The sequence below is a fragment of the Callospermophilus lateralis genome, unplaced genomic scaffold (genome assembly GCF_048772815.1).
Source record: "Callospermophilus lateralis isolate mCalLat2 unplaced genomic scaffold, mCalLat2.hap1 Scaffold_922, whole genome shotgun sequence".
NCBI lineage: Eukaryota > Metazoa > Chordata > Mammalia > Rodentia > Sciuridae > Callospermophilus > Callospermophilus lateralis.
Window position 1 is genome coordinate 212,401 of NW_027517366.1, and position 24,296 is coordinate 236,696.

Genomic DNA, 24,296 nt, shown 5'->3' on the forward strand with positions numbered 1-24,296 from the left:
CAGATTTATCATGAAACACAAAAGAAACTGAGGCACCATGACGTAGAACTTACCTGTTTTCAGAACTGTGAGGTAAGTAAATCTTTTCTTTATAATTTACTCAGTTGCAGATTTTGTCTGAAAACAACAGAAAATGGACCAAGATGAGTAAATTAAAGTTAGATAAAAAAGAAGGGAGAAAATTATGTTCTTACAACCATTGAGTCTTTATGTTTATGCTTGTTTGGTTAGAGAAAAAGACATGTTCTCTTAGGTTGAATTTTAACTTTATTAAATCATACTTTATCTATTCTTTCATTTGTGACAGTTCAGGAATAAAGTAAAACCAGGAAGTATATTCTGTTTCATGTACCATAGGCAATTATATTCCTCAAATAAATAAATTTTTAAAAAACATAAATTTTAGGAATATATGGGCTTTTAATATTATCACCATAATTAATAACACATTAAATAGATTTTCACAACATTAGAAGGAATGTAAAATTAACAAAATGCAACCTGTTTGTCATGTTTGATAAGACCCAAGGTGGAGGGCTTCCTTAGATATTGAATTTCCCATACATTGGGGCATAGTCCTTATCTATGTCTGGTCAGAAGTGACTACAGCAGAAAACAAGCTAAAGATAGGGAGAAAAGGTACAGGAATGAATCCTGTATATCAGCAAATTTGAGCAACATTAATAAAGCTCACAGTTCTAACTTAATAACCCAGAAATACTCCTATTTGGCTAATGGGCCTTGGTACATATTGAAGTACAATTGGGGAGGTGGTAAAGAGAGTGCAATAGAAACCTTCCTTAACACATCCAAGAACTAAGAGCCCCTCCACCTCATCCATCTTGTAATTTCTGTTCTTTTTCCAATAATCATTACAGACTCCAAAAGCCCAGTTCCAAGAGTTGCCCAGTTTCAAGGGTCTCCCACTTCGCCTCCCAGTAATATCTGCCAATGGTAAAAGTCTGAGTACCCCACGCAAGAAAGCATTCTGATGTTAGATTGATCCAGGAGGCACCTTGTGGATCACATCCAACATTCATGCTTCTCAACTCTCTTTACAGGAAGACGCGGCAGTTGGCTCTTTCAGGACACAAAGTAATAGCAACTGTAAGAAAAATATTACAGACATGAATGTAAAAAATAAGAAGTTAAAGTCTTTAAAAAAAAGTCTTCCTGTGCAGAAATAATATTACTGAGAAATGTGAAATTGTAAAAGCAACAATGATTTTGGATGTAAAAATCTAATACATTATGGGCATGAATAGTAATTCTACAGAACAAATAAATTCCTTACCACAGACTCATAAATTTGTTGACAATGTGAAGAATCAAATATTGAGTCAAATATGAAACCAATTTTTTTAATTTTATTTTTGTTTCAAAATAGATACAGAGAGGATGTCCTGAACTCTCTGAAGACATAAAAAATAACTATCAGAAAAAAAAAATTCCTATTTCAAAAAAAAAAAAAAAGGTGTCATTCTTTGGACCAGAGGTGAAGATTTTCTCTCTTGTAAGCTTTTATAAGCAACTGTATAAAAATCTATTTATATATTTTAGAAAGTATCACTTTATGAAATTAATTCTCATTCACATTTCCTAAATATTCAAATATATTGTACATGTTGCTGGAATCCACTTCAATCCTTTCTGTTATTCCTCAAATCCTGTGATTTTAGAAAGAATAATTTAATATTTATTTATGCAAATCTTTTCACTATCCCTAAGTTTTCTGCATGTTCTGCACTGCCCTGAATTTATGAGATTTAACATGTAGCTATTTATATTGAGCAAACTAAAATCATTTTTATTTTTATTTTCCTTTCTTGGTGATAAAGTTGATTTATTTTCTTAGATTTTCTATAGCTATTCAAAATTTTATGTCATATAAATCATATATACCCATGGTATATACAACATAAAGTACTATTCAACTATTTACCCCCCAAAGCTTTTCCTAACAATTCAAATTTAGCAGAGTAAGGTGGCTTATGTCTGAAATCCCAGAAGACTGGGATAAGCAGATAAAAAGTTCAATGCCAGCTTGGGCAAATTCATGAGAGTCTGTTACAAAAAATACTGCGGGCTGCATATCTGACTAACTGGTATGGTGCTTGCCTAACATGTGGGAGGCCCCAAGTTAAAATGCCAGGGCCATTTTTTTTTAAATACTGAACATACTGAACAACTGCATAAATTTGTTTGTGAAATTGAATAATGAAACTTAAATCTGAGTATAGCTCTGTTTATTAAAATTACCAATTTTTATATTGCTTGTTTTATATATACCTCAGGACATATGAGCCTGGATTATATTTATGTAGTTTTCTTTTTTATTTTTCACTCTTTTTTTAAAGAGAGAATGAGAGAGGAGAGAGAGAGAGAGAGAGAGAGAGAGAGAGAGAGAGAGAGAGAATTTTTTAATATTTATTTTTTAGTTATCAGTGGATACAACATCTTTGTTTGTATGTGGTGCTTAGGATCGAACCCGGGCTGCACGCATGCCAGGCGAGCACACTACCACCTGAGCCACATCCCCAGCCCCATATTTTTCACTCTTTACAGTGTAAATTTGACTATAGATACATACTCAAGGATTTTCAGTCATATTATTTATTTATAAAAATAAGTAAGATATTTAACAAAAGGGAAATACCACCCATGTGGTCCTAAGAACAAATAATACATATGAGAATACTACCAAAGTGCTTATGTTTACCTTGAAAGCAATTGAGCTGTGGATTAATCCAGTGATGGGCCCTGCACTGAGTTCTGGATTCAGAGGCTGGGCTATATACAGCTGCATAGATTCAATCCTGCAATAAGGAAGATGCAGTGAACATATGTAAAGTCAGAAAATCATGACTTTTCTTGATATAACCCTTTATAAGAATTCTAGTAACACACAGGTGTGGAAATACAGAAATCATCACTTTTTGAAATTAACTCTTATTCACAGTTCCTAAATATTTAAATATATTTTAAATGCTGTTGAAATACATATTAATACTTTCTGTTACTCCTCAAATTCTGTAAATATGCTTAGTTTTCTGTTCACTTGCATATATATAAGAGTAAAAATCTGGTGTCCATTTCCAGTCTGCACTGAAATCTCCCTATCTGCAATCATAAGCGTCTCTAAGAACTAGAACTGGCTATTGCCTCCTTCACAGGGAGACTGTCAGAAGAATTCTAAGCAGTGATATCTGGTTTCTGAAGCTGAGCTGCCTGGAGGACCCACAGAGTTCTAATGCTTTAAGTTTATTTCAACTATAATTTTAAACTCTCAACTTATACATACAAAATTAACAAATCTCTAGAGGTTTCACACATTGGAGCACTCTACCTCTCCTGTTAGCCTGTGTTCCCACTATTAGCTCTGTGAATTGTTTGATTTCATCAACCTGGTGTACACTTAGTATTTCTCCTTCATCTGCATAGGCTTTCCAGAACTGGAAAGAAAACCAGGAATGAAAGGATTTTGAAATAATTTCTCTTTTGCAACATTTTAATTGAAGCTACTCCTAAAATTACTGAGAATGAGAACTAAGAGAGATGTCAAATTAGGTGGGGGAAGAAAAAAGTAGATCAATGACAAGAGGGACTGAGTATTCCAGTGAATCATGCGCTGTAATAGTCCTGACAAGTACTGTAAAAACTGCAAAAAGATCTGTTGGGAGGCATGTAAACATTCACCTGTACATTGTGTCTCCAATGACCTGGGAAAAGAAAAATAAAAATTCTGAGTGATTTTTACAAGATCCCTCTACCATTAAGTACAGTGTGAGATTTTTGAATCAGCTCCAGAATCTACTAGTTCCTAAGAAGTTCTGTCTTCCATCCTAGGGTGCATTTCCAACTTCTTTTCTACTCAATAGAACACAGTCCACTATAGAATCGTTGTAAAGTGTGGTTCATCAATATTCTGTGTGTGGGGAAGAGGATGATGCTGTGGAGTCTGGGTTCTGCTGCAACCATAAATAAATCCCAGCAATTGTCTAAAGACCCTGTGTCTCAGGTGAGCAGACACAAAGCAGTAGCAATAAGCTCTATATTCCTGAATCACGTCATCTTGTTATGTCTGTGAATAAGATGGAAAAATATACCCTGTTCATGGATAGGCAGAAGTAACATCATCAAAATGGCAATATTACCAAAAGTTCTCTATAGGTTCAATGCAATGCCAATCAAAATCCCAACAGCATTTCTTGTAGAAATAGATAAAGCAATCATGAAATTCATATGGAAAAATAAAAGACCCAGAATAGCAAAAGCAATTCTAAGCAGGAAGTGTGAATCAGGAGGTGTAGCGATACCAGATTTCAAACTGTACTACAAAGCAATAGTAACAAAAACAACATGGTACTGGTACCAAAACAGGCGGGTGGACCAATGGTATAGAATAGAGGACACAGAAACCAATCCACAAAATTACAACTATCTTATATTCGATAAAGGGGCTAAAAGCATGCAATGGAGGAAGGATAGCATCTTCAACAAATGGTGCTGGGAAAACTGGAAATCCATATGCAATAAAATGAAACTGAATCCCCTCCTCTCACCATGCACAAAAGTTAACTCATAATGGATCAAGGACCTTGATATCAAATCAGAGACTATGCGTCTGATAGATGAAAAGGTTGGCTCCGATCTACATATTGTGGGGTCGGGCTCCAAATTCCTTAATAGGACACCCATAGCACAAGAGTTAAAAACAAGAATCAACAAATGGGACTTACTTAAACTAAAATTTTTTTTCTCAGCAAGAGAAACAATAAGAGAGGTAAATAGGGAGCCTACATCATGGGAACAAATTTTTACTCCTCACACTTCAGATAGAGCCCTAATATCCAGAGTATACAAAGAACTCAAAAAATTAAACAATAAGAAAGCAAATAACCCAATCAACAAATGGGCCAAAGACCTGAACAGACACTTCTCAGAAGAGGACATACAATCAATCAACAAGTACATGAAAAAATGCTCACCATCTCTAGCAGTCAGAGAAATGCAAATCAAAACCACCCTAAGATACCATCTAACTCCAGTAAGATTGGCAGCCATTGTGAAGTCGAACAATAACAAGTGCTGGCGAGGATATGGGGAAAAGGGTACTCTTATACATTGCTGATGGGACTGCAAAATGGTGAGGCCAATATGGAAAGCAGTATGGAGATTCCTGGGAAAGCTGGGAATGGAACCACCATTTGACCCAGCTATTGCCCTTCTCGGACTATTCCCTGAAGACCTCAAAAGAGCGTACTACAGGGATACTGCCACTTCGATGTTCATAGCAGCACAATTCACAATAGCTAGACTGTGGAACCAACCCTGATGCCCCTCAATAGATGAATGGATAAAAAAATGTGGCATTTATACACAATGGAGTACTACGCAGCACTAAGAAATGACAAAATCATGGAATTTGCAGGGAAATGGATGGCACTAGAGCAGATTATGCTAAGTGAAGCTAGCCAATCCCTAAAAAACAAATGCCAAATGTCTTCTTTGATATAATGAGAGCAACCAAGAACAGAGCAGGGAGGAAGAGCAGGAGGAAAAGATTAACATTAAGCAGAGTCATGAAGTGGGAGGGAAAGGGAGAGAAAAGGGAAAATGCTTGGAAATGGAAGGAGACCCTCATTGTTATACAAAATTACATATAAGAGTTTGTGAGGGGAATGGGAAAAAAATAAGGAGAGAAATGAATTACAGTAGATGGGGTAGAGAGAGAAGATGGGAGGGGAGGGGAGGGGGGATAGTAGAGGATAGGAAACGTAGCAGAATACAACAGTTACTATTATGGTATTATGTAAAAATGTGGATGTGTAACCGATGTGATTCTGAAATCTTTGTAATGTTTTGAATAACCAATAAAAAAATAAAAATAAAAAAAAAAACAAGAATACCCATGTGCAGCTTACAACTTGGTGAATTTCTAAAAGTCCCAAATATGTCATTGATTTTCAGAAGGGGACTATCCATTAATCATTACATACATTTTTGTTACTTACAGATAACATAGGAGGGATCCTTATTTTTAGAATTTCATGGAAGAAGTGACCTCGTAGCAAAGTAATCACAGTTGTGGAGAGATATGTTTGTCCAACCAAACTTGAAGCAACAAGGGAAGTGGATTTCAGTTGTAAAATGCAATAGCTATACATGCCTGTCCTATATCCCCATGTATCAGTAGTTACCTTGAATGACTCCACATCTTGTCTGTGGCATATTTCATTCAGGTCCTCTTGAGATCTCTGTCATATGAATCATTCTGGTTATACTCTCTTTGAGCTGCTCAAAAATGTCTTTTCTCTCTTTCTGCATCCTGTCTGAATGATGCCATTCTTCCTCATAGTAAAATGGAGGCATCTTCCCATATTCAACTCTGATTGCTTCTCTTCTTAAATTTATTTAGTTCTGCAGTAAAATTAAATTCATCAAAATATGAACCTATCCCTCTAAATCCTGTCGAAACTCCCTAATTCTAGGACTTCATTTTCCTATGTTTATATATCAATATACAACCATTGGAATTCCACATCATGTACTATCACAAGAATGGGATTCTAATCAGAATAAGTTAAAATCTAAGTATTAATAATAGGTCAAAGTACATTCTACTGTCATGTGTATTTTAAAAGGACAAACAAAAAATAAAATAAACTCCCAGATTCTTATTTGTATTATTAACAATCATATTTAAGCCTTCATCTTGTCAAACTTTCAGAATCCACAAACTTTTATTCCGTTCCTTTTTTACAAATACTCATGGCTCGTTTTTTTCTTTCTAATTAATTCTATGAGGCTAGACTCAAACTTGTAATCTTTCTGCCTTAGCCTCCCAATCAGCTGAGATTACAAGACTGCACTACCATGTCCTTTTCTCTTCATCATGGCCAACAGTTTTAATCAACAGGTTAAATTCACTTAATTCATAATAAAGAGTTTTCTAAAATAATCCACACACAAAAAAAATTTTGTTTTATCCTTTCCAACCCATATGTGAGGAAACATAACCCATTTCATACTTAAGGACTTTAGACTACAACGAATAGATTGAAATCCATTCACTCTTCTTGAGTTTAAGCCAAGTCACTTACACCTACATACTGTAACTTCAGAGTACAATAGTCATCTCCAAGCACTTCATCCAGCTAACTGTAATACTGAAGTGCCATTTAGCACCTGATCTTATTATCTTTCTGAGACCATTTTCTTAAATTCTCTTCAAAAGTCATTCCAATCTATGACATCAACTTCACCATAACTTCAGTAACCTCCCTCCCAATATACCAGTGCAATTATTTATCATGTGCTTCTCTCTGGGATGACATTCTATGGCTATGTTCCTCTTCAGAACTTAATCTTAAAGTATTTTTTTAGTTAAAAATTTTGCAACCAACTATTTAAAATTTAAACCTAATTTGCAGTCTGTGCTCTTTTACTCATTTTCACCTTTCCTGCTTAATTAGTCTAAAAAATGTTATCATGCTCTAATATATCAAGAACTTTACTTATTTACATGACGGTCATTTTCCTTTCTGATTTGTATCTTAACCTTTCCAATAAGAGATTTTTGCAGCCTTGTTTTCTGCATGTTATTTAGCTTATTATTTGTAATAGAGTTATCATGAAACAATTTTTAAATTAATTTTAATTTAAATTATAAGACACTCAGGATAAACATCCACAAAGAAAATTAGTTATTTAAAAATTATTATCAAATTTGTAATCTTCTACTCAAACACAAAGCTGCTTTACTATTCATATTTCCCCTCCATACTTTATATTATGTTGTTAAATATTAATTCTTTGGAGTAATTTCAGACTGTTCTTATATTTGAACCATTTATCCCTCTCTCTGAAATTTTGCACCCATTTATCACCACTTATTTTTCACTAGCAGTCAGCTTAATCTGCTTTGGAAGCTACATTTGAATTTTCAGTAACTACCAAATGCCACTTTTGCCTGCCATTTACATCATCCCAGCACATATGACATTTTGAAATGGCCTAGTTTTTTATACCTGTTGTGTAAGTACTAAGTGTACCTTTACATGTAGTAAAGCAGAGTGATTTTGATAGTATCTGTGTCTCAAATAGAAACCCTATCTAAGGGCCAAACTTTTATAACTAGAAACTGAGGAAATACTTTTACTATTGACTCCTCCCCTTTCTTGTTCATTCCTAGAGAACACTAGAGTTTCAGATCTATTTCCTACTTTAAATATTGCATATAGGACCCCTAAGTTTATGTTGAAGGCAGAAGTATAGCACTAACCTCCCATGAGTCCATTGTCAATATCTCCATGGCCAGATTTCTGTGACTTTCACAATATTTTTTCCATAAACATTGCATTTTCTTCAGCAGATAATTCTGTACAAGAACCATAAGTTAGAGAAGCAGCAAAAATAATAGTGTAACATTCAGACCTTCACATAGGGAAGAAATCAGAAATGAGAGATAAATTAACCTCATTGAAAATACTAGGGTCATTATGTTTTCTTTGTTCCTTTCAGACGTTTGTCAAATATGGGAAGCCTGAGACTTGGAACCCAGAAGGCATTCTGAATGGGAAACATAGAGTCATCTGTTCCCCCAAGAAAACACACCCATGTTGATTTCTTTGATCTTTTAAGAATGGATCTTCAGAGGAATCACTTTCCCTGTGCTCCTCAGAAGCACTTTCAATTGGCCATGTCTGTGAGCTTCATGCTCCTGGGATTTAGAGCAGAGCAAACAGAGAAAGTTCTTGTCTTATTCACACAAATTCTTCTTCATCTCCTTATGAGCCTCACGCATGTGTTACTCCAAGCTCAGAAATTGCCAAAGACTGTTTTTTTTCTGGCCAGGGCTGCCAGTTTCTTCACACAAACATTTGTTTTAAAGTCTTTCTTCTGTACCATCTGCTTGCATACAGAGAAGGTAACAAGAACTGAGAGATCATGCCAGCCAAGGTAGATACAGGGCCTACAAAAGCTCTGCCCACAGGCTAAGGTGACTGGATCTATAAAGTACTTTATGCAGATAGGGCAGATGATTTTCTTCCTGAAGGCTTGCTTGATTCTGGAATCCATATTTTTGAAGTAGAAGAAGAAGAAGAAGAAGAAGAAGAAGAAGAAGAAGAAGAAGAAGAAGCAGCAACATGTTATTTCTGAGCCTGATTAGGCAAAATGGTTCCTCAGACCCATACCTGGGGAGTAATAACTACATTTTAATTTTCTTAAAAAATGGTCATTAAAGTAGTACAAACTCTATTCTATAACACAAAAGAACTGATGCACAAGGAGAGCCTTCAGCATTATGTCAGGCATAATTTTGACTAGATAACTCATATTCCGGCCATACTGAGTTTCTGCTCCCACCATAATAGAAATTTGAATATTAATCATCTGGCTGTGGGTGTAGGACTTGGGTCATAAGGGGCCTACATACAATTATAATTGTTTCCATTCATCTTTTCAATAAAAGGAAAATGAAAGCAGGTTTATTGGGGAAAGTCTACTTGGGCCAATGAAGTATGAGAAGTTCACTAGAAAGAGCCCAGCTCTTTAAAAGTAAAACTCACAAAATCAAATGTATATATGCAGGTTACTAATACTAAGAGTTGACTGTATTATAATAAATCTGGGATAAATATATATATTGGAAACCAATATGAAGTATAATTATAAAATGGTATTTTTTTAGGTCGACCAGAAGTTGGGTGTTCCACAAAGGATGCCTGTAGGCTGGAGAGTTGGAAGAACAATTAGCTGTACAGTTCAAGAGGCTTAAGCTTCAAAACAAGAGGTATCAATTCCAAGTCAAAGACTGCAAGTTTCTGGAAACTCCCTAGGGAATCACTGGCAGAGTCTGCTTTGGAAGAGTGAAGAAATCAGTATCAGACAATTTCAGATGCTCAAAACAGCAATCAAGAAACAGTTCAAAGAGGATCAAGATGGCATCTGCTGTTGCTTCTTTCTTCTTCCTATTTTTATTCCATCCAATCCATCACCCTTTTGGACTGTATTGCCCCCAGTTAGGGAGAGTCTTCATTTCAGTTGGCTATTCCATTTGCTAATCATTCCTAGACACACCCTCTTGACCCACCCAGAAAACTCTAAATCTTCTTTCTTTCTTAATCCAACCAAGGTGACAATTCACCTTAACCATTGCACACATAAACCACATCAATTCAAAAAATAAAACCAATCTAGGTTTTCTGTAAGGGTAAGAAATAAAAAAAATGTTTTTTGTTTGTTTGGTTTGGTTTCTGTTTTAATCTTGAGTATTAAAAAACTAGATAAATTATTTTTAAAAAATAATCTTATTACAATCAACATGTTATTTTCATCACAACCTTATTTCTTGGGTACTCTAACAATTATAATCCTGATTTCTGGCAGAAAAATTGGAGCACAGTTAAAGTTATATGTTCCTCTTAATTTTTTTAAAACAAAAGAGAAGACTTATTTTATTTTATTTTTTTAAAACACTTTCTTGCTTTTTTTAAATAGATCTTTATTTTTATTTATTTATATGTGGTGCTAAGAATCGAACTCCCTGCCTCACACTTGCCAGGCAAGTGCACTACCACTGAGCCACAGCCACAGCCTGAGAAGACTTATTTTAATCTAAAATATGCATAATCATATCTTAACAGAAATCTTTATTCTAGCAATGCTGAGTAGTTGATCTTCCAGTTCTTAGTAACACTGATGAATTTAAGTGGAAAATAGGAAAATATTGTAATGCTGATAGACTTCAGAGGTAATTCACAATTATTAACTAGAAAAAATTTCATAACTTAAGATACATCAAATGAAAGACAATCAGCCACATAAAACTATGACTTAAAATAAATTATTGTTCAAATACTTGGGTTCTGACTCTTGGAGTTGGATATTTCAGGGAAACTTCTCAGTGCCCCTATTGCCACTGTTTTGCGGTTCTCACCACTGTCTTAGTAATTTAAAATTAAGTTCAAAAGTTTAAGCTATAAAGGGACAGCATTTATATCATTTAAAAATAAAACTTCTAAATACACTCAAGGTGCATATATTAATACAGTAGTAGTTACAATAGGCCCTCTATACCTGTGGGTTCTGCATTTATGAATTCAGTATATATATACACACACACACACACACACACACACACATGTTGAACATGTTTTGTTCAGACTTTTTATTTCCTGAACAATACAGTGTAACATAACTTTTACATTCATTTATTAGATTGCATAAGTAACCCAGAGATATTTGAAGCATGTAGATTATGTGTAAATATTTCACCATTTCATATTAAGGACTCAAGAATCTACAGATTTTTTTTCTTTACAGGTTACTAATACTAAGAGATGACTGTATTATAATAAATCTGGGATAAATAGTAAAGAATGCATTAACAAAAAGAAAAGATCAAAATACTTAAACACTTTAGAGAAAAGTTAGACTTCACATATGAGGTGGAAAAAAAAGAATTATCATCCAGCATATTGTACTCCACTATGTAAAGATATTTTTTTAAATAATTTTACTGTTACTCTTTGGAAGAACAACAAATTTGATTAAAAAATATTTACCATTCAGAAACGTGTTTTTTTAAGTACTGAACACTAAATATAGGATCTCACACATGGTATGTAAGCTTTCTCATACTGAGCACCTACCCAGCCTCTTTATATTATATTTTAATTTTTTTGGGGGGGGAGGAACAGATCTCACAAAGTTGCCAAAGCTGACCTTGAACATGCAGTCCTCCTACCTCAGACACCCAAGTCACTGGAATTACAGGTGTTCACCACCATGTCTGGTGTAAAACAGATTAAAAAAAGAGGATGCTGTGGCACATGTCTGTAATACCAGCAATTTGCAATGCTGAGGCAGAAAGATCACAAGTTCAAGACCAGCCTTCACAATTTAGTGTGGTCATAAGCAACTTAGTGACATCCTGTCTCTAAATAAAAAAAAATAAAAAGGAGCTCAAGTGTGGTTCACCATCCCCAAAACATAATTAAAAATAATCCTTCATAAGAGAAGATTTTAAAATTAGGAATAAAAAATAAAAATATTAAAATATGGGGATTTCTCTGAGAAGAGAGAATAAACTTCAAAGTCACTGAAGTTTTAATTTTAAAAAATAAATAAATACACAACTTCTTTAATGTCCTCAGGAAAGAAAAATGAATCTTAATAAAGTGATAGAAGTAATAATTGAGACAGATTTTTTTCTCATGAAAAAACACAAAAGGACAAGATTAATAAATAAACCTATCTGTTATTATGGGGTATGACATTAACTCAAAAGTTTCAGAAGAAAAGTTTTATCTTCCACCTCCAACTTTGTCAAAATTTATATGACTAAATTAAATAACAGACATAATCTAAGAAAAAAATATGAATTAAATAAAATTTACTTTCCAAATGTGATGTGGAATATTTGGAATGTGATTCCAATGAAGAAGAATGGTTCTTCTTCCATTTTCCTACAGTGTTAGGATGTGAGTGGAGCCACATAAATGTAGTGTTGTTCCCATATGGCACTTTCACGACCCAGGTTCCCTCCACAGGGCTTTACACTAATTTTCCCATGTTTATCATTACAGCACTGCCTGGTATGTTTGCTATTATTTCCTCACTGCATAGATGAAGAAATCAAGTAAAATGAAAAAGAATATATAATGTGCCAAAGTGATGGAGATGGCAAAATTTAGATGTATTAAATAAGATAGTCTTTGTTCACTCCACACAATTAATCTTTTGTGTATTTTCAAAATATGTGTTTAGAGTTATAGTATTGATTTTGCATAATAAATTTGTAAGTTGCCAAAAGAATTTCAAGAAATTATTAAAAGAAACATTCAGAGAATAAAAGGGACCTTAGGTTTTTAAAAGGAGCAGAAATAAAAATTTCAGTAGAAGATTGAAGAATGATAAAGTATAGTAAAGTTAAAAAATGAAAAAAAGCTGTTATCTATCTGGTAAACAGGAAATAAAGCCAAGGGCTGGAGCTGGGGCTCAGCAGTAGATTGCTCACCTAGCACATGTGATGCCCTGGGTTTGATCCTCAGCACCATATAAAAATGAACAAAATAAAAGTAATGTGTCCAAATATAATAAGTATATGCCTTGTACCACGTGTGTGTGTGTGTGTGTGTGTGTGTGTGTGTGTGTGTGTGTGTATATATATATATATATATATATATATATATATATATATATTGTAAACTTTTAGACCAAAATTAAATTTCACATATGAGGTGGTACAAGGCATTATATATATATATATGTGTGTGTGTGTGTGTGTGTGTGTGTGTGTGTGTGTGTGTGTGTGTGAATGTATATGTATAGATAGATAGATAGATAATACAAGACTTTTAATAAAGGGGATCCTTTTTTTAGCAATATTTTTGAAATGTGAAGTTAATCAGCTCCTGATTTGTAGATCAAAAAGAATTCAGAAACTCTCACCTTGAAACTTCATTGTGTTACTCATTGTCACCTTTCTCCACCATCCTGGAGTTTTAGATGTTTAAGATCACTATTAAAAAAGAAGACTACACACTGATGTCTCAAGGTCATTTCTTTTCCTTCTACAACATTTTTTTTGAAGAGAAATCTCTTTATAAATTTAGGAAATTTCTACACATGACACCACAAATTTTAAAAGCCCTATTAAACCTATAAAATTCAAATCAATAATAGGAATTATGTTCTATACTTTAGGGAAAAACCTAGAAGTAATTAATTGATTTTTTTTGTTAAATTGACAAATTGTCATTGACATTGAAAAAGATGTAACTCCACTGAGACTTAAAATAACTTTCTCTCTCCTGGCATGGTGGCATATATCTGTAATCCCAGTGGCTTTCAAGAGGCTGAAGCAGAAGGCTTGTGAGTTCAAAGCTAAACTCTAAGGCACTAAGCAACTCAGTTAAGTCCTGTCTCTAAATAAAATGCAAAACTGGACAGGGGATGTGGCTCAGTGGTCGAGTGCCCCTAAATACAATTCCCAGTAACCACCCCCCAAAAATATATATATATATATATAGTTTTGTTTTCTTTTTAACTTTTCAGTTAAAGCAATATGAGTTATATCTGAGAAATTCTGTACTCACCTGAAGATTCTATAATCAATCTCAAAAAATTTACAGGACAAACAGCAAATCCAATAATAGATTTTGTGTTTTCTGGGCTCTTGGAAAACAGCTGAAACATTCCGTTCTCCACAGTCCAGGAGACCCTAAATGCTTTCTAACAGAGAGACTCTTATTTTAAGAAAGCCTTATCAAGATGCTTGCAGCCCCACTCAGATTAGATCTTGGCATTTGGAAATGCTCAGGAAACGTGTGCCTTTGAAAATTTTCTAGATTGTTTCCTGATTTCCATAAATAACTCACTACAAATAGCCTATAGTAGGGATTTAATCTTGTAATTGACTTTCACACAGAGCACAAGCAAATGGCTATTCCTTTCTGTTTCAGGGATCCCATATTTGAATCCCATTTCTTGCCCCACCTATGACTATGTTTGAACATTATACTTGAATATGCATCCTATCCTTCCTTGATAATTTCTGCCTTATCTTCACTATGGCCTAGGATTTAATATTGTCTTTATCCTTGGGGTGGCTGGTCAATTTCTATAAACTCTATTGTTAAGGTGGCATTTGACCTCAAAATGTAACTGATTCTGGTGGCTTTAGAAGAATGAGTGTTAATGGGTTAATTGCCTGTCATTCTGGATCCATTAACTTTGAGCTTGGGAAAAGAAATATGAGTAATAGATTTTCTAAAATTCCAGATGATTTGGTTAAAAGCACAATTTGATCAAACTCAAATGACATGAAAGGATCTCTTGATGGAAACAAATGATAATTTGAAAAATAATGTTGAACTACATCTGAATTCAAACAAGTAATTCACTGAAGAGTACAACAACAGGAAATAAAGTATAAAAGATTAAATTAATTTACTGCTTAAATGTATTGTTATCTTTACAAATCAATACATAAATCTGACTTAAAGTGTGGATTTGATATAATGATGGATATGAATGGACATAGCAACAGCTATGAACAGAAGAACCTCTGAAAGGCTGAAAGGAAAAAGAAAATAAAAAGTAAAGAATTAATGTTTTTTGTTAGTTTGACAAATTTACATTAACATTGAACAAGTTGTAAATCCACTGACACTTAAAATATCATACTTTCTCCTGGAATGGTGGCATATTCCTGAAATCACAGTGGCTTTCAGGACGCTGAAGCAGGAGCTGGGTGAGTTAATCACTGTAATAATTCCTGTGATTTTTTAAATACTTTTGTTGTTTTCTTTTTTATGTGTTATGATTTTTAGTAATAAAAATAAATGCTGTAAAAGAATAAACTACTCATAAAAAATAATAACTATTATAATATGCACATCTTCCATATAATCACATAAAAAGTTATTTAGGTGTATGCAGTTATAATTAATTTTAAATAAGGCAATATTTTGTCTATGCTATTTGGTCAACTATACATTTATCGATACAATAAATAAATATTATATGTTTATGAATTTAATAAAATATTTGAATAATTTTAGGATATTCACTTACTAAAAATCATGGGCTTTAAGTACATTATAGTAAGGCATTCAATTTCTCTGGAAAGCAAATGACCATTATTAAATTATGAAATTAGAGATTATTAAGAAATTATAGCCACCAATATTGTAATAATGTGAAATGAGTACCTTCATATATTATTAGATATGTTTGTATGACTTTGTTGGGGATTGCAAAAACAAAACAAAACAAAAATGTGCCTTAAAACTCTTAAAATCTGCTTGGCCATAGCCCAGAAATTCTAGTCCTAACAAATAAGAAGAATTAATTAAGCAGCTTTTAGCAAGTATAAAATCTTAATTCAATAATTTCTCCCTTTGTCTCATGTAAAACATGACATACTCAGAAAAAGAATGTATATATTTTTAGTTTTCATCTTAGGAGTAACCTTCAAGATGTAAATGTATTGTTTTTTTTTTTTTCATTCTTTTGGGTGGGGAAATATATGGCAGCTTACCACCTTTACTCCATATTGCTTCTTGTGTCCCCAGTTGTTGCACTCACCACACTGAATATGCAGCCAGGCTATGTGACCGATGCCTCTAATGACATTTATCAGAAAAATAGCATTGTTGACATGTATGAATTTAGTACAAGCCATTTCCCTTTATGTGTTGTCATTTTCACTTTGATGCCTATAGGCTAATGAAAAAGTAAAAACATGTATAAATATATTCAATTAGATAATGACTCCAGTGCAAGGTCTATATCTTACTCCTTAAGGAGACAATAGGGAAAATATCATTTAAATGAGGCCCACTTTCCTTTTGTGATTGTGGAAAATTCCTCTGAGAAAACATCATTAAAAATAGTATGAGTATTAGAGGAAATGTACTTATACTTATTTTCCTACATGTGACTTTCTATTTGAGTGTTGTGGGTAAGTGAGCCCCAACTATCCCTCTCCACAATATACAATGATATATTTACAGAATAAATGCATGTGCTGATACATGTTTAGAACGTAATATTTGTTTTATTTTTATGTTTTGGATAAGCCAGTCATTTTCCACGTTTGGGAAATGCTTTGTAAATGTAATAATGTAAGATGCCCCAATAGCTTCAGGAGCAATGATGCTCATGGTACTGGCCAGTATTTCTTGATGGTAAAACTGAAGAAGCAGCAAAGATAACCAGCTAGTTGCTAGGTGGGTTAGTCCTTTAATCAACACTGTCCTCTTGATAGTGCAGCAGGGTGGTGGCTGGCAGTGAATTATTTGAAGATCATGCACATGAGCACAATCCCCAGGCAGTTATGCTATTGCCAAAGTACTCTGACACTATATCTTGGACTCTCATTTAAGATTGTGTATCAATGGAGAAGCAAGGAGAACATACTGAGTAAGAAGGGGAATGATGTGGGCTGTTGGGTACTTAGTTAACAAGGAAGAAGAGAACATGAACAAAAAATGACAAGGGTTTAGAAGTAGGATGAATTTGGAGTTTTTGACACATCTAGAAAACAATTTTGGTCTTAATATATTATAATAATGATAGATTAAAGCACCAGCTATAGTGACTTAGGACAAGAAAACACACACATTCATATAACAGAAAAAGCAGCAAGGGAGACTAAGAAGGCCATGTCAGGAAAATGCAGTTCATTGTATTTAAAGCAGAGCAAACACTGATGAAGAGAAGACAACCAATATGTAAAATTTATTTTAAATACTTTATTAAAATTCCACTCTCTCTAGGCTCCACCAACTACTACTCCATGGGCAAGGAAGCACCACTCCATGCCCTTAGGGAAAAAAGGTAAGCTGCACCCTGGCTGCAGGAAAATTCAGGGCTCATCATCCACTTTTGCACTTTCTTCAATGGCAAGAGGTTGAGAAACTCCAAATTCAAGAGCACACTTTGGGGAGGAAGAGAAAAGCAGAAGTTTGTCAAGGGGAGAGAGGAGGTTTTCCAACTTACAGGATATTAATAAAGCTGAAGCTGTTCAGCAATTCTTCCTTGAAGAAATAGAGCCTAGTAAAGAGTTAATAAGCCAAGGAAAACTTGAGAAAGCTGCAGACCATCTGACAAATGCAATTGCTGTGTGTGAACAGCAGAAGTAGTTGCCTGAATTAACAGCAAATGCTGCCACCACAGGTGTTCCAGATTCTAGGAATTAAGTACCCAAAGACTAGTCAGAGAATTTTAAGTGCTAGAGCATGGTTGATAATCATGTGTAAAGAGTAACAAATGTTGACATCAAAAAATGTCGAAAAGATTTTTAAAATTTGTAACATTTAAATATCTTAAATTGAAAGTTAAGCAGCTCTGAGGGAATAAGGGCAAATATGCTTGTTATAGAATTTCCTACACTGACACCTACCAAAGTTAATGTTTATCTTTCATAGATCCACTTGGTTATGTTTCCCAGAGAAAATGTATTTTGATAGATTAAACATATGAAAAATAACAACACCCAAGGAAAGAAGAGGACAATGGATCCTGAAGGGAGGAGTAAAATAGTGAGCCTGGGCTCTGGAATTTCACCTTGTCCCAGTGAGGATGGGTCCTGGAGGGAGAGAGCAGACAATGACCTCTGGATAACAATGAGTCCCAGTGTAAAAAATAAAATAGTGAGCTCCAGGTTCTGCATTTTCATTCCTTGCTGGTAACAATGGTTTTCACACTTTTATAAGTGTTTTCCTGACTCCCCAAACTGACAGGTTCTGCTTAAGTTTCCAGAAATTAAGTCAGCCTCAATGTAACATATAAAACACAGACTCCACTTGTACCCAGTGTCCATTTTCCACCATGAAAATGTGCACCTCCAGTGCCTGACTGATTGACTACACAGAACAATAAACAGAATTACTGCCCATGATATCTGCTCTAATTTCAGTTATTTTTGCTTACAATACAGATTTGTCTCATTTTGAAAATGCATTATGAGTTGGTAAGATATGTGTTTAATTTATTACTAAGACATACAGTTTAGCTGTACATACAACATAACTTCTCTTAGGTTAAAAATACTCAGTTTTCAGTTTGAAGACAGGAAAAAAAAGTATAGGAGATAGCTAAAGAGTGCACATTTTTTGTTGTTTTTTTATATATTCTTTATTTTAATTTGTTATATATGACAGCAGAATGCATTACAACTCATATTACACATATAAAGTAAAAATTTTCATATGTAGTTGTATACAAAATATACTCATGCCATTCTTGTCTTCAAACGCGTAGTTAGGGTGATGATGTCCAACTCATTCCACCATCTTTTCTACTCCCATGATCCCTCCCTTGCCCTCCTACCCCTTAGCCCTATCCAGAGTTTGTCTAATTCTCCCATTCTCCCCCTCCCAGCCCCCCTATAAATCAGCCTCCTTATATCAAAGAAAATATTTGTCTTTTTTTTTTGGATAGGTTTTCTTCACTTAGCATTGTATTCTCCAACTCCATCCAATTACATTCGGTTTATTGCTGAGTAATATTTCATTGTGTATGTACACCACATTTTCTTTTTGCATTCATTTACTGAAACACATCTATTTTGGTTCCACAGTTTAGCTATCGTGAATTGAAAAAATAGAAAACAGTTAAGAAAATGTTTGAAATATTAGTTATACATTTTAAAATAAATAAAAGGAATTTGAATATTACCAACAAACAGAAATGCTTATATTTGACAAGATTTAAATCACACATCATATACATGTCTCAAATTACAATAATCTATCCATCAATATGTAGAAATATTATGCCAGTAAAAAAAGGAATCTGGAATAGAAAGAATTTTTGAGATGTATGAAACCTCAAATGTTCTGGTACTTTTTCCCACTTGTGTTTTTCCCACCCTTTAAATTCAATGGCTTTTTCTGACACTTGAAGTTATTTTCACCTTGAAATCCCCACCCACCATGCCTTAACCATCTTTTAAGTCTATCTTCAAATTCTTATTCTGATTTAAATTTATATTTGTTGTATGTATTTCCTTAATTTTCCCATATCTAATTCCTTGTTTCTTGATGAGACTTGACATTAGCTTTAATGAAGGCTTGCTTCTTGGTATGAAGAAAGTTGTAAGAAATAAGCAATAAAAAATTCACTAATACACTAATAATTATTATTCACAATTGTGAAAACATATTTACAAATTGAAAATCAGAGTGTAAAATTATACTACCAATGATCACAAGTTAAAGTGTAATTTTTAAATATATATGAATTTAGAATATCATCTTTAGTGATTTCAGAGAATATCACATAAATTTTAGACCACAAGCATTTTATTCCCACTCAAAGTATTAAACAGAAATTATGAAAGGCCATCACTTTTTGAACTAAGCTTCTGCACTAAGATCCCATGGACCAGGATAAAAGTGAAAATGGAGGGCCTGGGTAAGTAGCTCAGTGATGGAAGGTGTCACTTCCTGGATTAGCTCTTCAACAGAGCAAACCAAAAACAAAATTGAGCCTCATTTCATCAAGGTAAGACTAAATTGCCTAATCTGATTTTGGTAGAAATAAGGACCAAAGGAGCTGGGCTTTATGACACAAGCCTGTAATTTTAGTGCCTCTGGAGGCTAAGGCAGAAGGACTACAATTTCAAGGGCAGCTTTAGCAATTTAGTGAGGCCTAAGCAACCTAGCCAGACCCTGTCTCAAAATAAATACTACAAAGAACTAGGGATATTGCTCAGTGGTTAAGTATCACTATGTTCAATCCCTGGTCACATCTAACCTTCTTAAAAGATTATGAGAAAAAGACCAAATTACCTTCACAGGCCAATTTCTTGGGTGTGATAATGAAGCTTCCTCTGTCTTAATTATTACAGATTCTCACACACACAAACACACACACACACACACACACAAAAACTAACACACACAAATGTAATATTAAAGTAATTGAACATTAAACAATAATTTGTTTTTCTATCACTCCATCTCTCTGCCCCACCTTACAACGTATGCATATTCAAAGACATCCATTTGATTTTTGTTTCTGCTTTCTTTGGGGCTTTTTCTATCCAAAATTCTAAACTCTTCTGCTCAACCCTCTGGAATACTTATTCTATGTTTTATCAAATGAAGTATTTGGTTAAGAAATTAAATTGCTGTAATTTTTGCTCATAACATTAGTTGTTTGCAATTTATGTAGGACTTCTACTAATTGCATGTTCTCTCCAATTGCTGCCTAAGTATTATTTATTATTTGGTTTTTAGAATTATTATTAGTTACACACCTGGGAAAAATCTCAGGACCTTATGCATACAGGACCAGTGCTCCATTACTGAGCTACACCTCGAGCCCTTTAATTTAAGTATTATTATTAACCTATGTTAAGATTCACTAGTTTAAAACTTTTCTACAGCATATCAAGGTACCATTCTTTGTTGAGGGGTTTGTTGGATACCTTGTGTCATGTTCACCATTATTTCTGGTCTCTACTCATTACATACCAGTGGAAAGCACCATAGTATAAAAATCATAAATAGTTTCAGACATCTACAAATGTTCCCTAGAAAAAGAAATGTCATTCTAATTAAAAGAGTTCTACTGCCTATCAAGAAAAAATATAAATATGAGACATGTATAAGATTTTTTTTAAAAAGTTTAGACATGTGACCTCTTTATTCAAATCTAGATGAACAGGTAAGGCAGTAACACATGAGATAGCCCATAGATTTCCTCACAGTGTAGAATTATCAGTACAAGCTTTGCTTACACAAAATAAGCATACATAATTGTCAAAAAAATAATAAACTTTATTTACTTACCTCTTAGCAACACATTTTCTAGGAAAAAAATTGTTGATACATAGTATGTAGAATTACAGGTAAGTATTGAAGAGAAGGATGATGGGTAAAGTAACAACATCTAGAGTTTGTTCTTACCTGACTTTCCAAGGATGTCAGTACAGATATGACAGAAAAGATGTCAGATTGTTCTGAACTTTGACTGAAGCAGTGCTTCCTTCACTGCATAGTGGAATCTTCCCTGGCTGGGTGAGGTGAGTCACACTTGTAATCCCATCAACTCAAGAAGTTGAGACCAGAGGATCCAAAGTGTGAGGGCAGCATTAGCAACTTAGGGAGTGATTATCACAAGATATAAAATATTAAGGACTGGAGATGTAGCTTAGGGTTAACCATACTGAGTTTTTTCCCAAGTACCACAAAACAAGAAAAAAACTTCACTGAAGTATTGAACTACTCCAGGTCTCTAAAAACAAAGTGGATCTTCAAAGAACAGGTGTATAAAAACCACAGGAATTTTTCATTATAATCCTCTTCTAACCCTTTGAAAATGCTTTTTCAAGTATTTTGTTCGTTTGATTGTTTTGTTTTTTGGTCCTGGGGATTATACCCAGAGGCATTTTACCCTTGATCTACCCCAGACATTTTTATTTTGTTTCTGAAATAGGGTCTCACTTAATTGCTGAGGGCCTTTCTAAATAACCAAGGCTGTCCTTAAAATCTGTGATCTTCCTGTCTCAGCCTTGAGTCAATGAGATTACAGGCATTCACCACTGGGACTGGATTCTATTTTTCATTTTTAATAGAATTACAGTAATATAAAGTTACTTATGGATGTTTCCCAAATTCCTTTGGAAATGCACTAGAGATGCAGAAAGAAGTTGAAGGATATCTAAGTGTATGGGGCTAAGGGAACACATGAGTGAAAAATTGATCTTCAAGATTAAATTAAAGGAGCTGGGAGCAGTGGTGTGTGCCTGTAAATCCAGCTGCTAAGGAGGCTGAAGCAGGACAATTGCAATTTCCAAGTCAGCTTAAGCAATTTAGCATGACTCTGTATCAAAATAAAAAAGAAAAAGAAAAAGGGCTAGGACTATAGATTAGTGGTTAAGTGCCTCTGGGTTCAATTTCTGATACAAAAAAAATATTATAATCATAATATAAAATTATTATAATAATAATAATTGAAGAAAATAATTATCATTGATCTCTTTTTCATTTTACATTTCCTTCCAGTTCCACTTTTCTCTAAATTTTCTGTTATTCAAAATTGAACTTACTTAGAATTTTTCAATTAAGGAAATGCTGAATTTCAACTCCCACCTTAAACCAAAGACATCCTTGTAAATTTCTGAGTTCTAAATTGAAAGATTTTGAGGTCTCAAAACTTTATATGCATTAGGTGACTGGCCTCAACTTATTTTTCCCCCACAACATTTACAAGTAATGATCAGAAAAATTGAAAATGGGAAATTGAATCTCATTAAAGAAAATGGACACTTAAGTATGTTCTCAAATTTTAATTTGTTCACTATAGTTGTATATAGTTATATGCTTTTTAAAATGTATATTCTGTAAACTAAAATAAATTGGTGTTCACTAATTTGAACTTGTCCTCAAGAGTCCAAACCAAAATAGAGCCACTTGTACAAATGTTCCTCACCACTAAACAAAAACCAAATAGTTTATTTGACCTTTTGAGAAACTCTGGAGAATGGCCAATCACCTAAACAGACCGGTTTTTGCCAACACAGTAAGAGAATGTTCTGTGTGATTATCCTTACGAGGAAAGTAAGGTGATATTAACCAGTCTGCTTTGTCTTATGCCCTTCCCCAGCTTCTGTTCAAACTACCTTATAAAAACTGGTATAATGCCTGTCTATTTTTGTGTTTGCTTTTTGTGTATCTCTATTTGTAATTTTTATTTATATTTATTTTTATATACAATAGTGGAATGCATTACAATTCTTATTTCACATAGAGAGCACAATTTTTCATATCTCTGGTTGTATACAAAGTACATTCACACCAATTTGTGTCTTCATGTATGTATTTTGGATAATAATGTCCATCACATTCCTCCATCATTTTTAACCTCATGCCCCCTCACTTCAAATCCCACCCCTCTGCCGTATCTAGAGTTCCTCTATTGTTCTAATGCTCCCCCTCCCTACCCCACTATGAATCAGCCTTGTTACATTAGAGAAAACACACAGCATTTGATTTTTGGGGATTAGCTAACTTCACTTAGTATTACCTTCTCTAACTCCATCCATGTACCTGCAAACTCTATGATTTTATTCTCTTTTATTGCTTAGCAATATTCCATTGTCTATATATGCCACATTTTTATCATTTTATCTACTGAAGGGCATCTAGGTTGGATCCACAGTTTAACTATTGTGAATTGTGCTACTATAAACATTGATGTTGCTGTGTCCTTGTAGTATGCTCTTTTTAAGTAATTTGGGGATAGACCAAAGAGTGGGATAGCTTGGTCAAATGGTGGTTCCATTCCATTTTTTTTTTCAAGGAATCTCTATAACTCTTTCCATATTGGCTGCACCAATTTACAGGTACACCAGAAGTGTATGAATGTACCTTTTTTTCCACATTCTCACTAATATTTATTGCTGTTTGTCTTCATAATAGCTGTAATTCTCACTGGAGTGAGATAAAATGTTAGAATAGTTTTGATTTGCATTTCTCTAATTGTTAGAGATTATGATCTTTTATTCTATATTTGTTATTTGATTTTATAGCATTTTCTGCGTAGTGTCTGTTCAAATCCTTGGCCCATTTATTTTTTTGTCATTACATTTTTGAGTTCTTTATACAGGCTAGAGATTAGTGTTCTATATGACTAGTGCTCTACCTTTGAGGGGTAAAAATTTGTTCCCAAGATGTAGGCTCTCTATTGACCTCAAAGATTTTTACTTTTGCTGAGATGAAACTTTTTAATTTGAGTCCATCCCCTTTATTGATTCTTGATTTTATTTCTTG

The 24,296-nt window shown here is 33.9% G+C and overlaps 1 pseudogene; it reads right to left on the minus strand.

Annotated features, from left to right (window-relative positions):
• Positions 1–593: 593 nt before the first annotated feature.
• LOC143641245 (tripartite motif-containing protein 51-like) lies at positions 594–9,081 on the minus strand (annotated as a pseudogene).
• Positions 9,082–24,296: the final 15,215 nt, after the last annotated feature.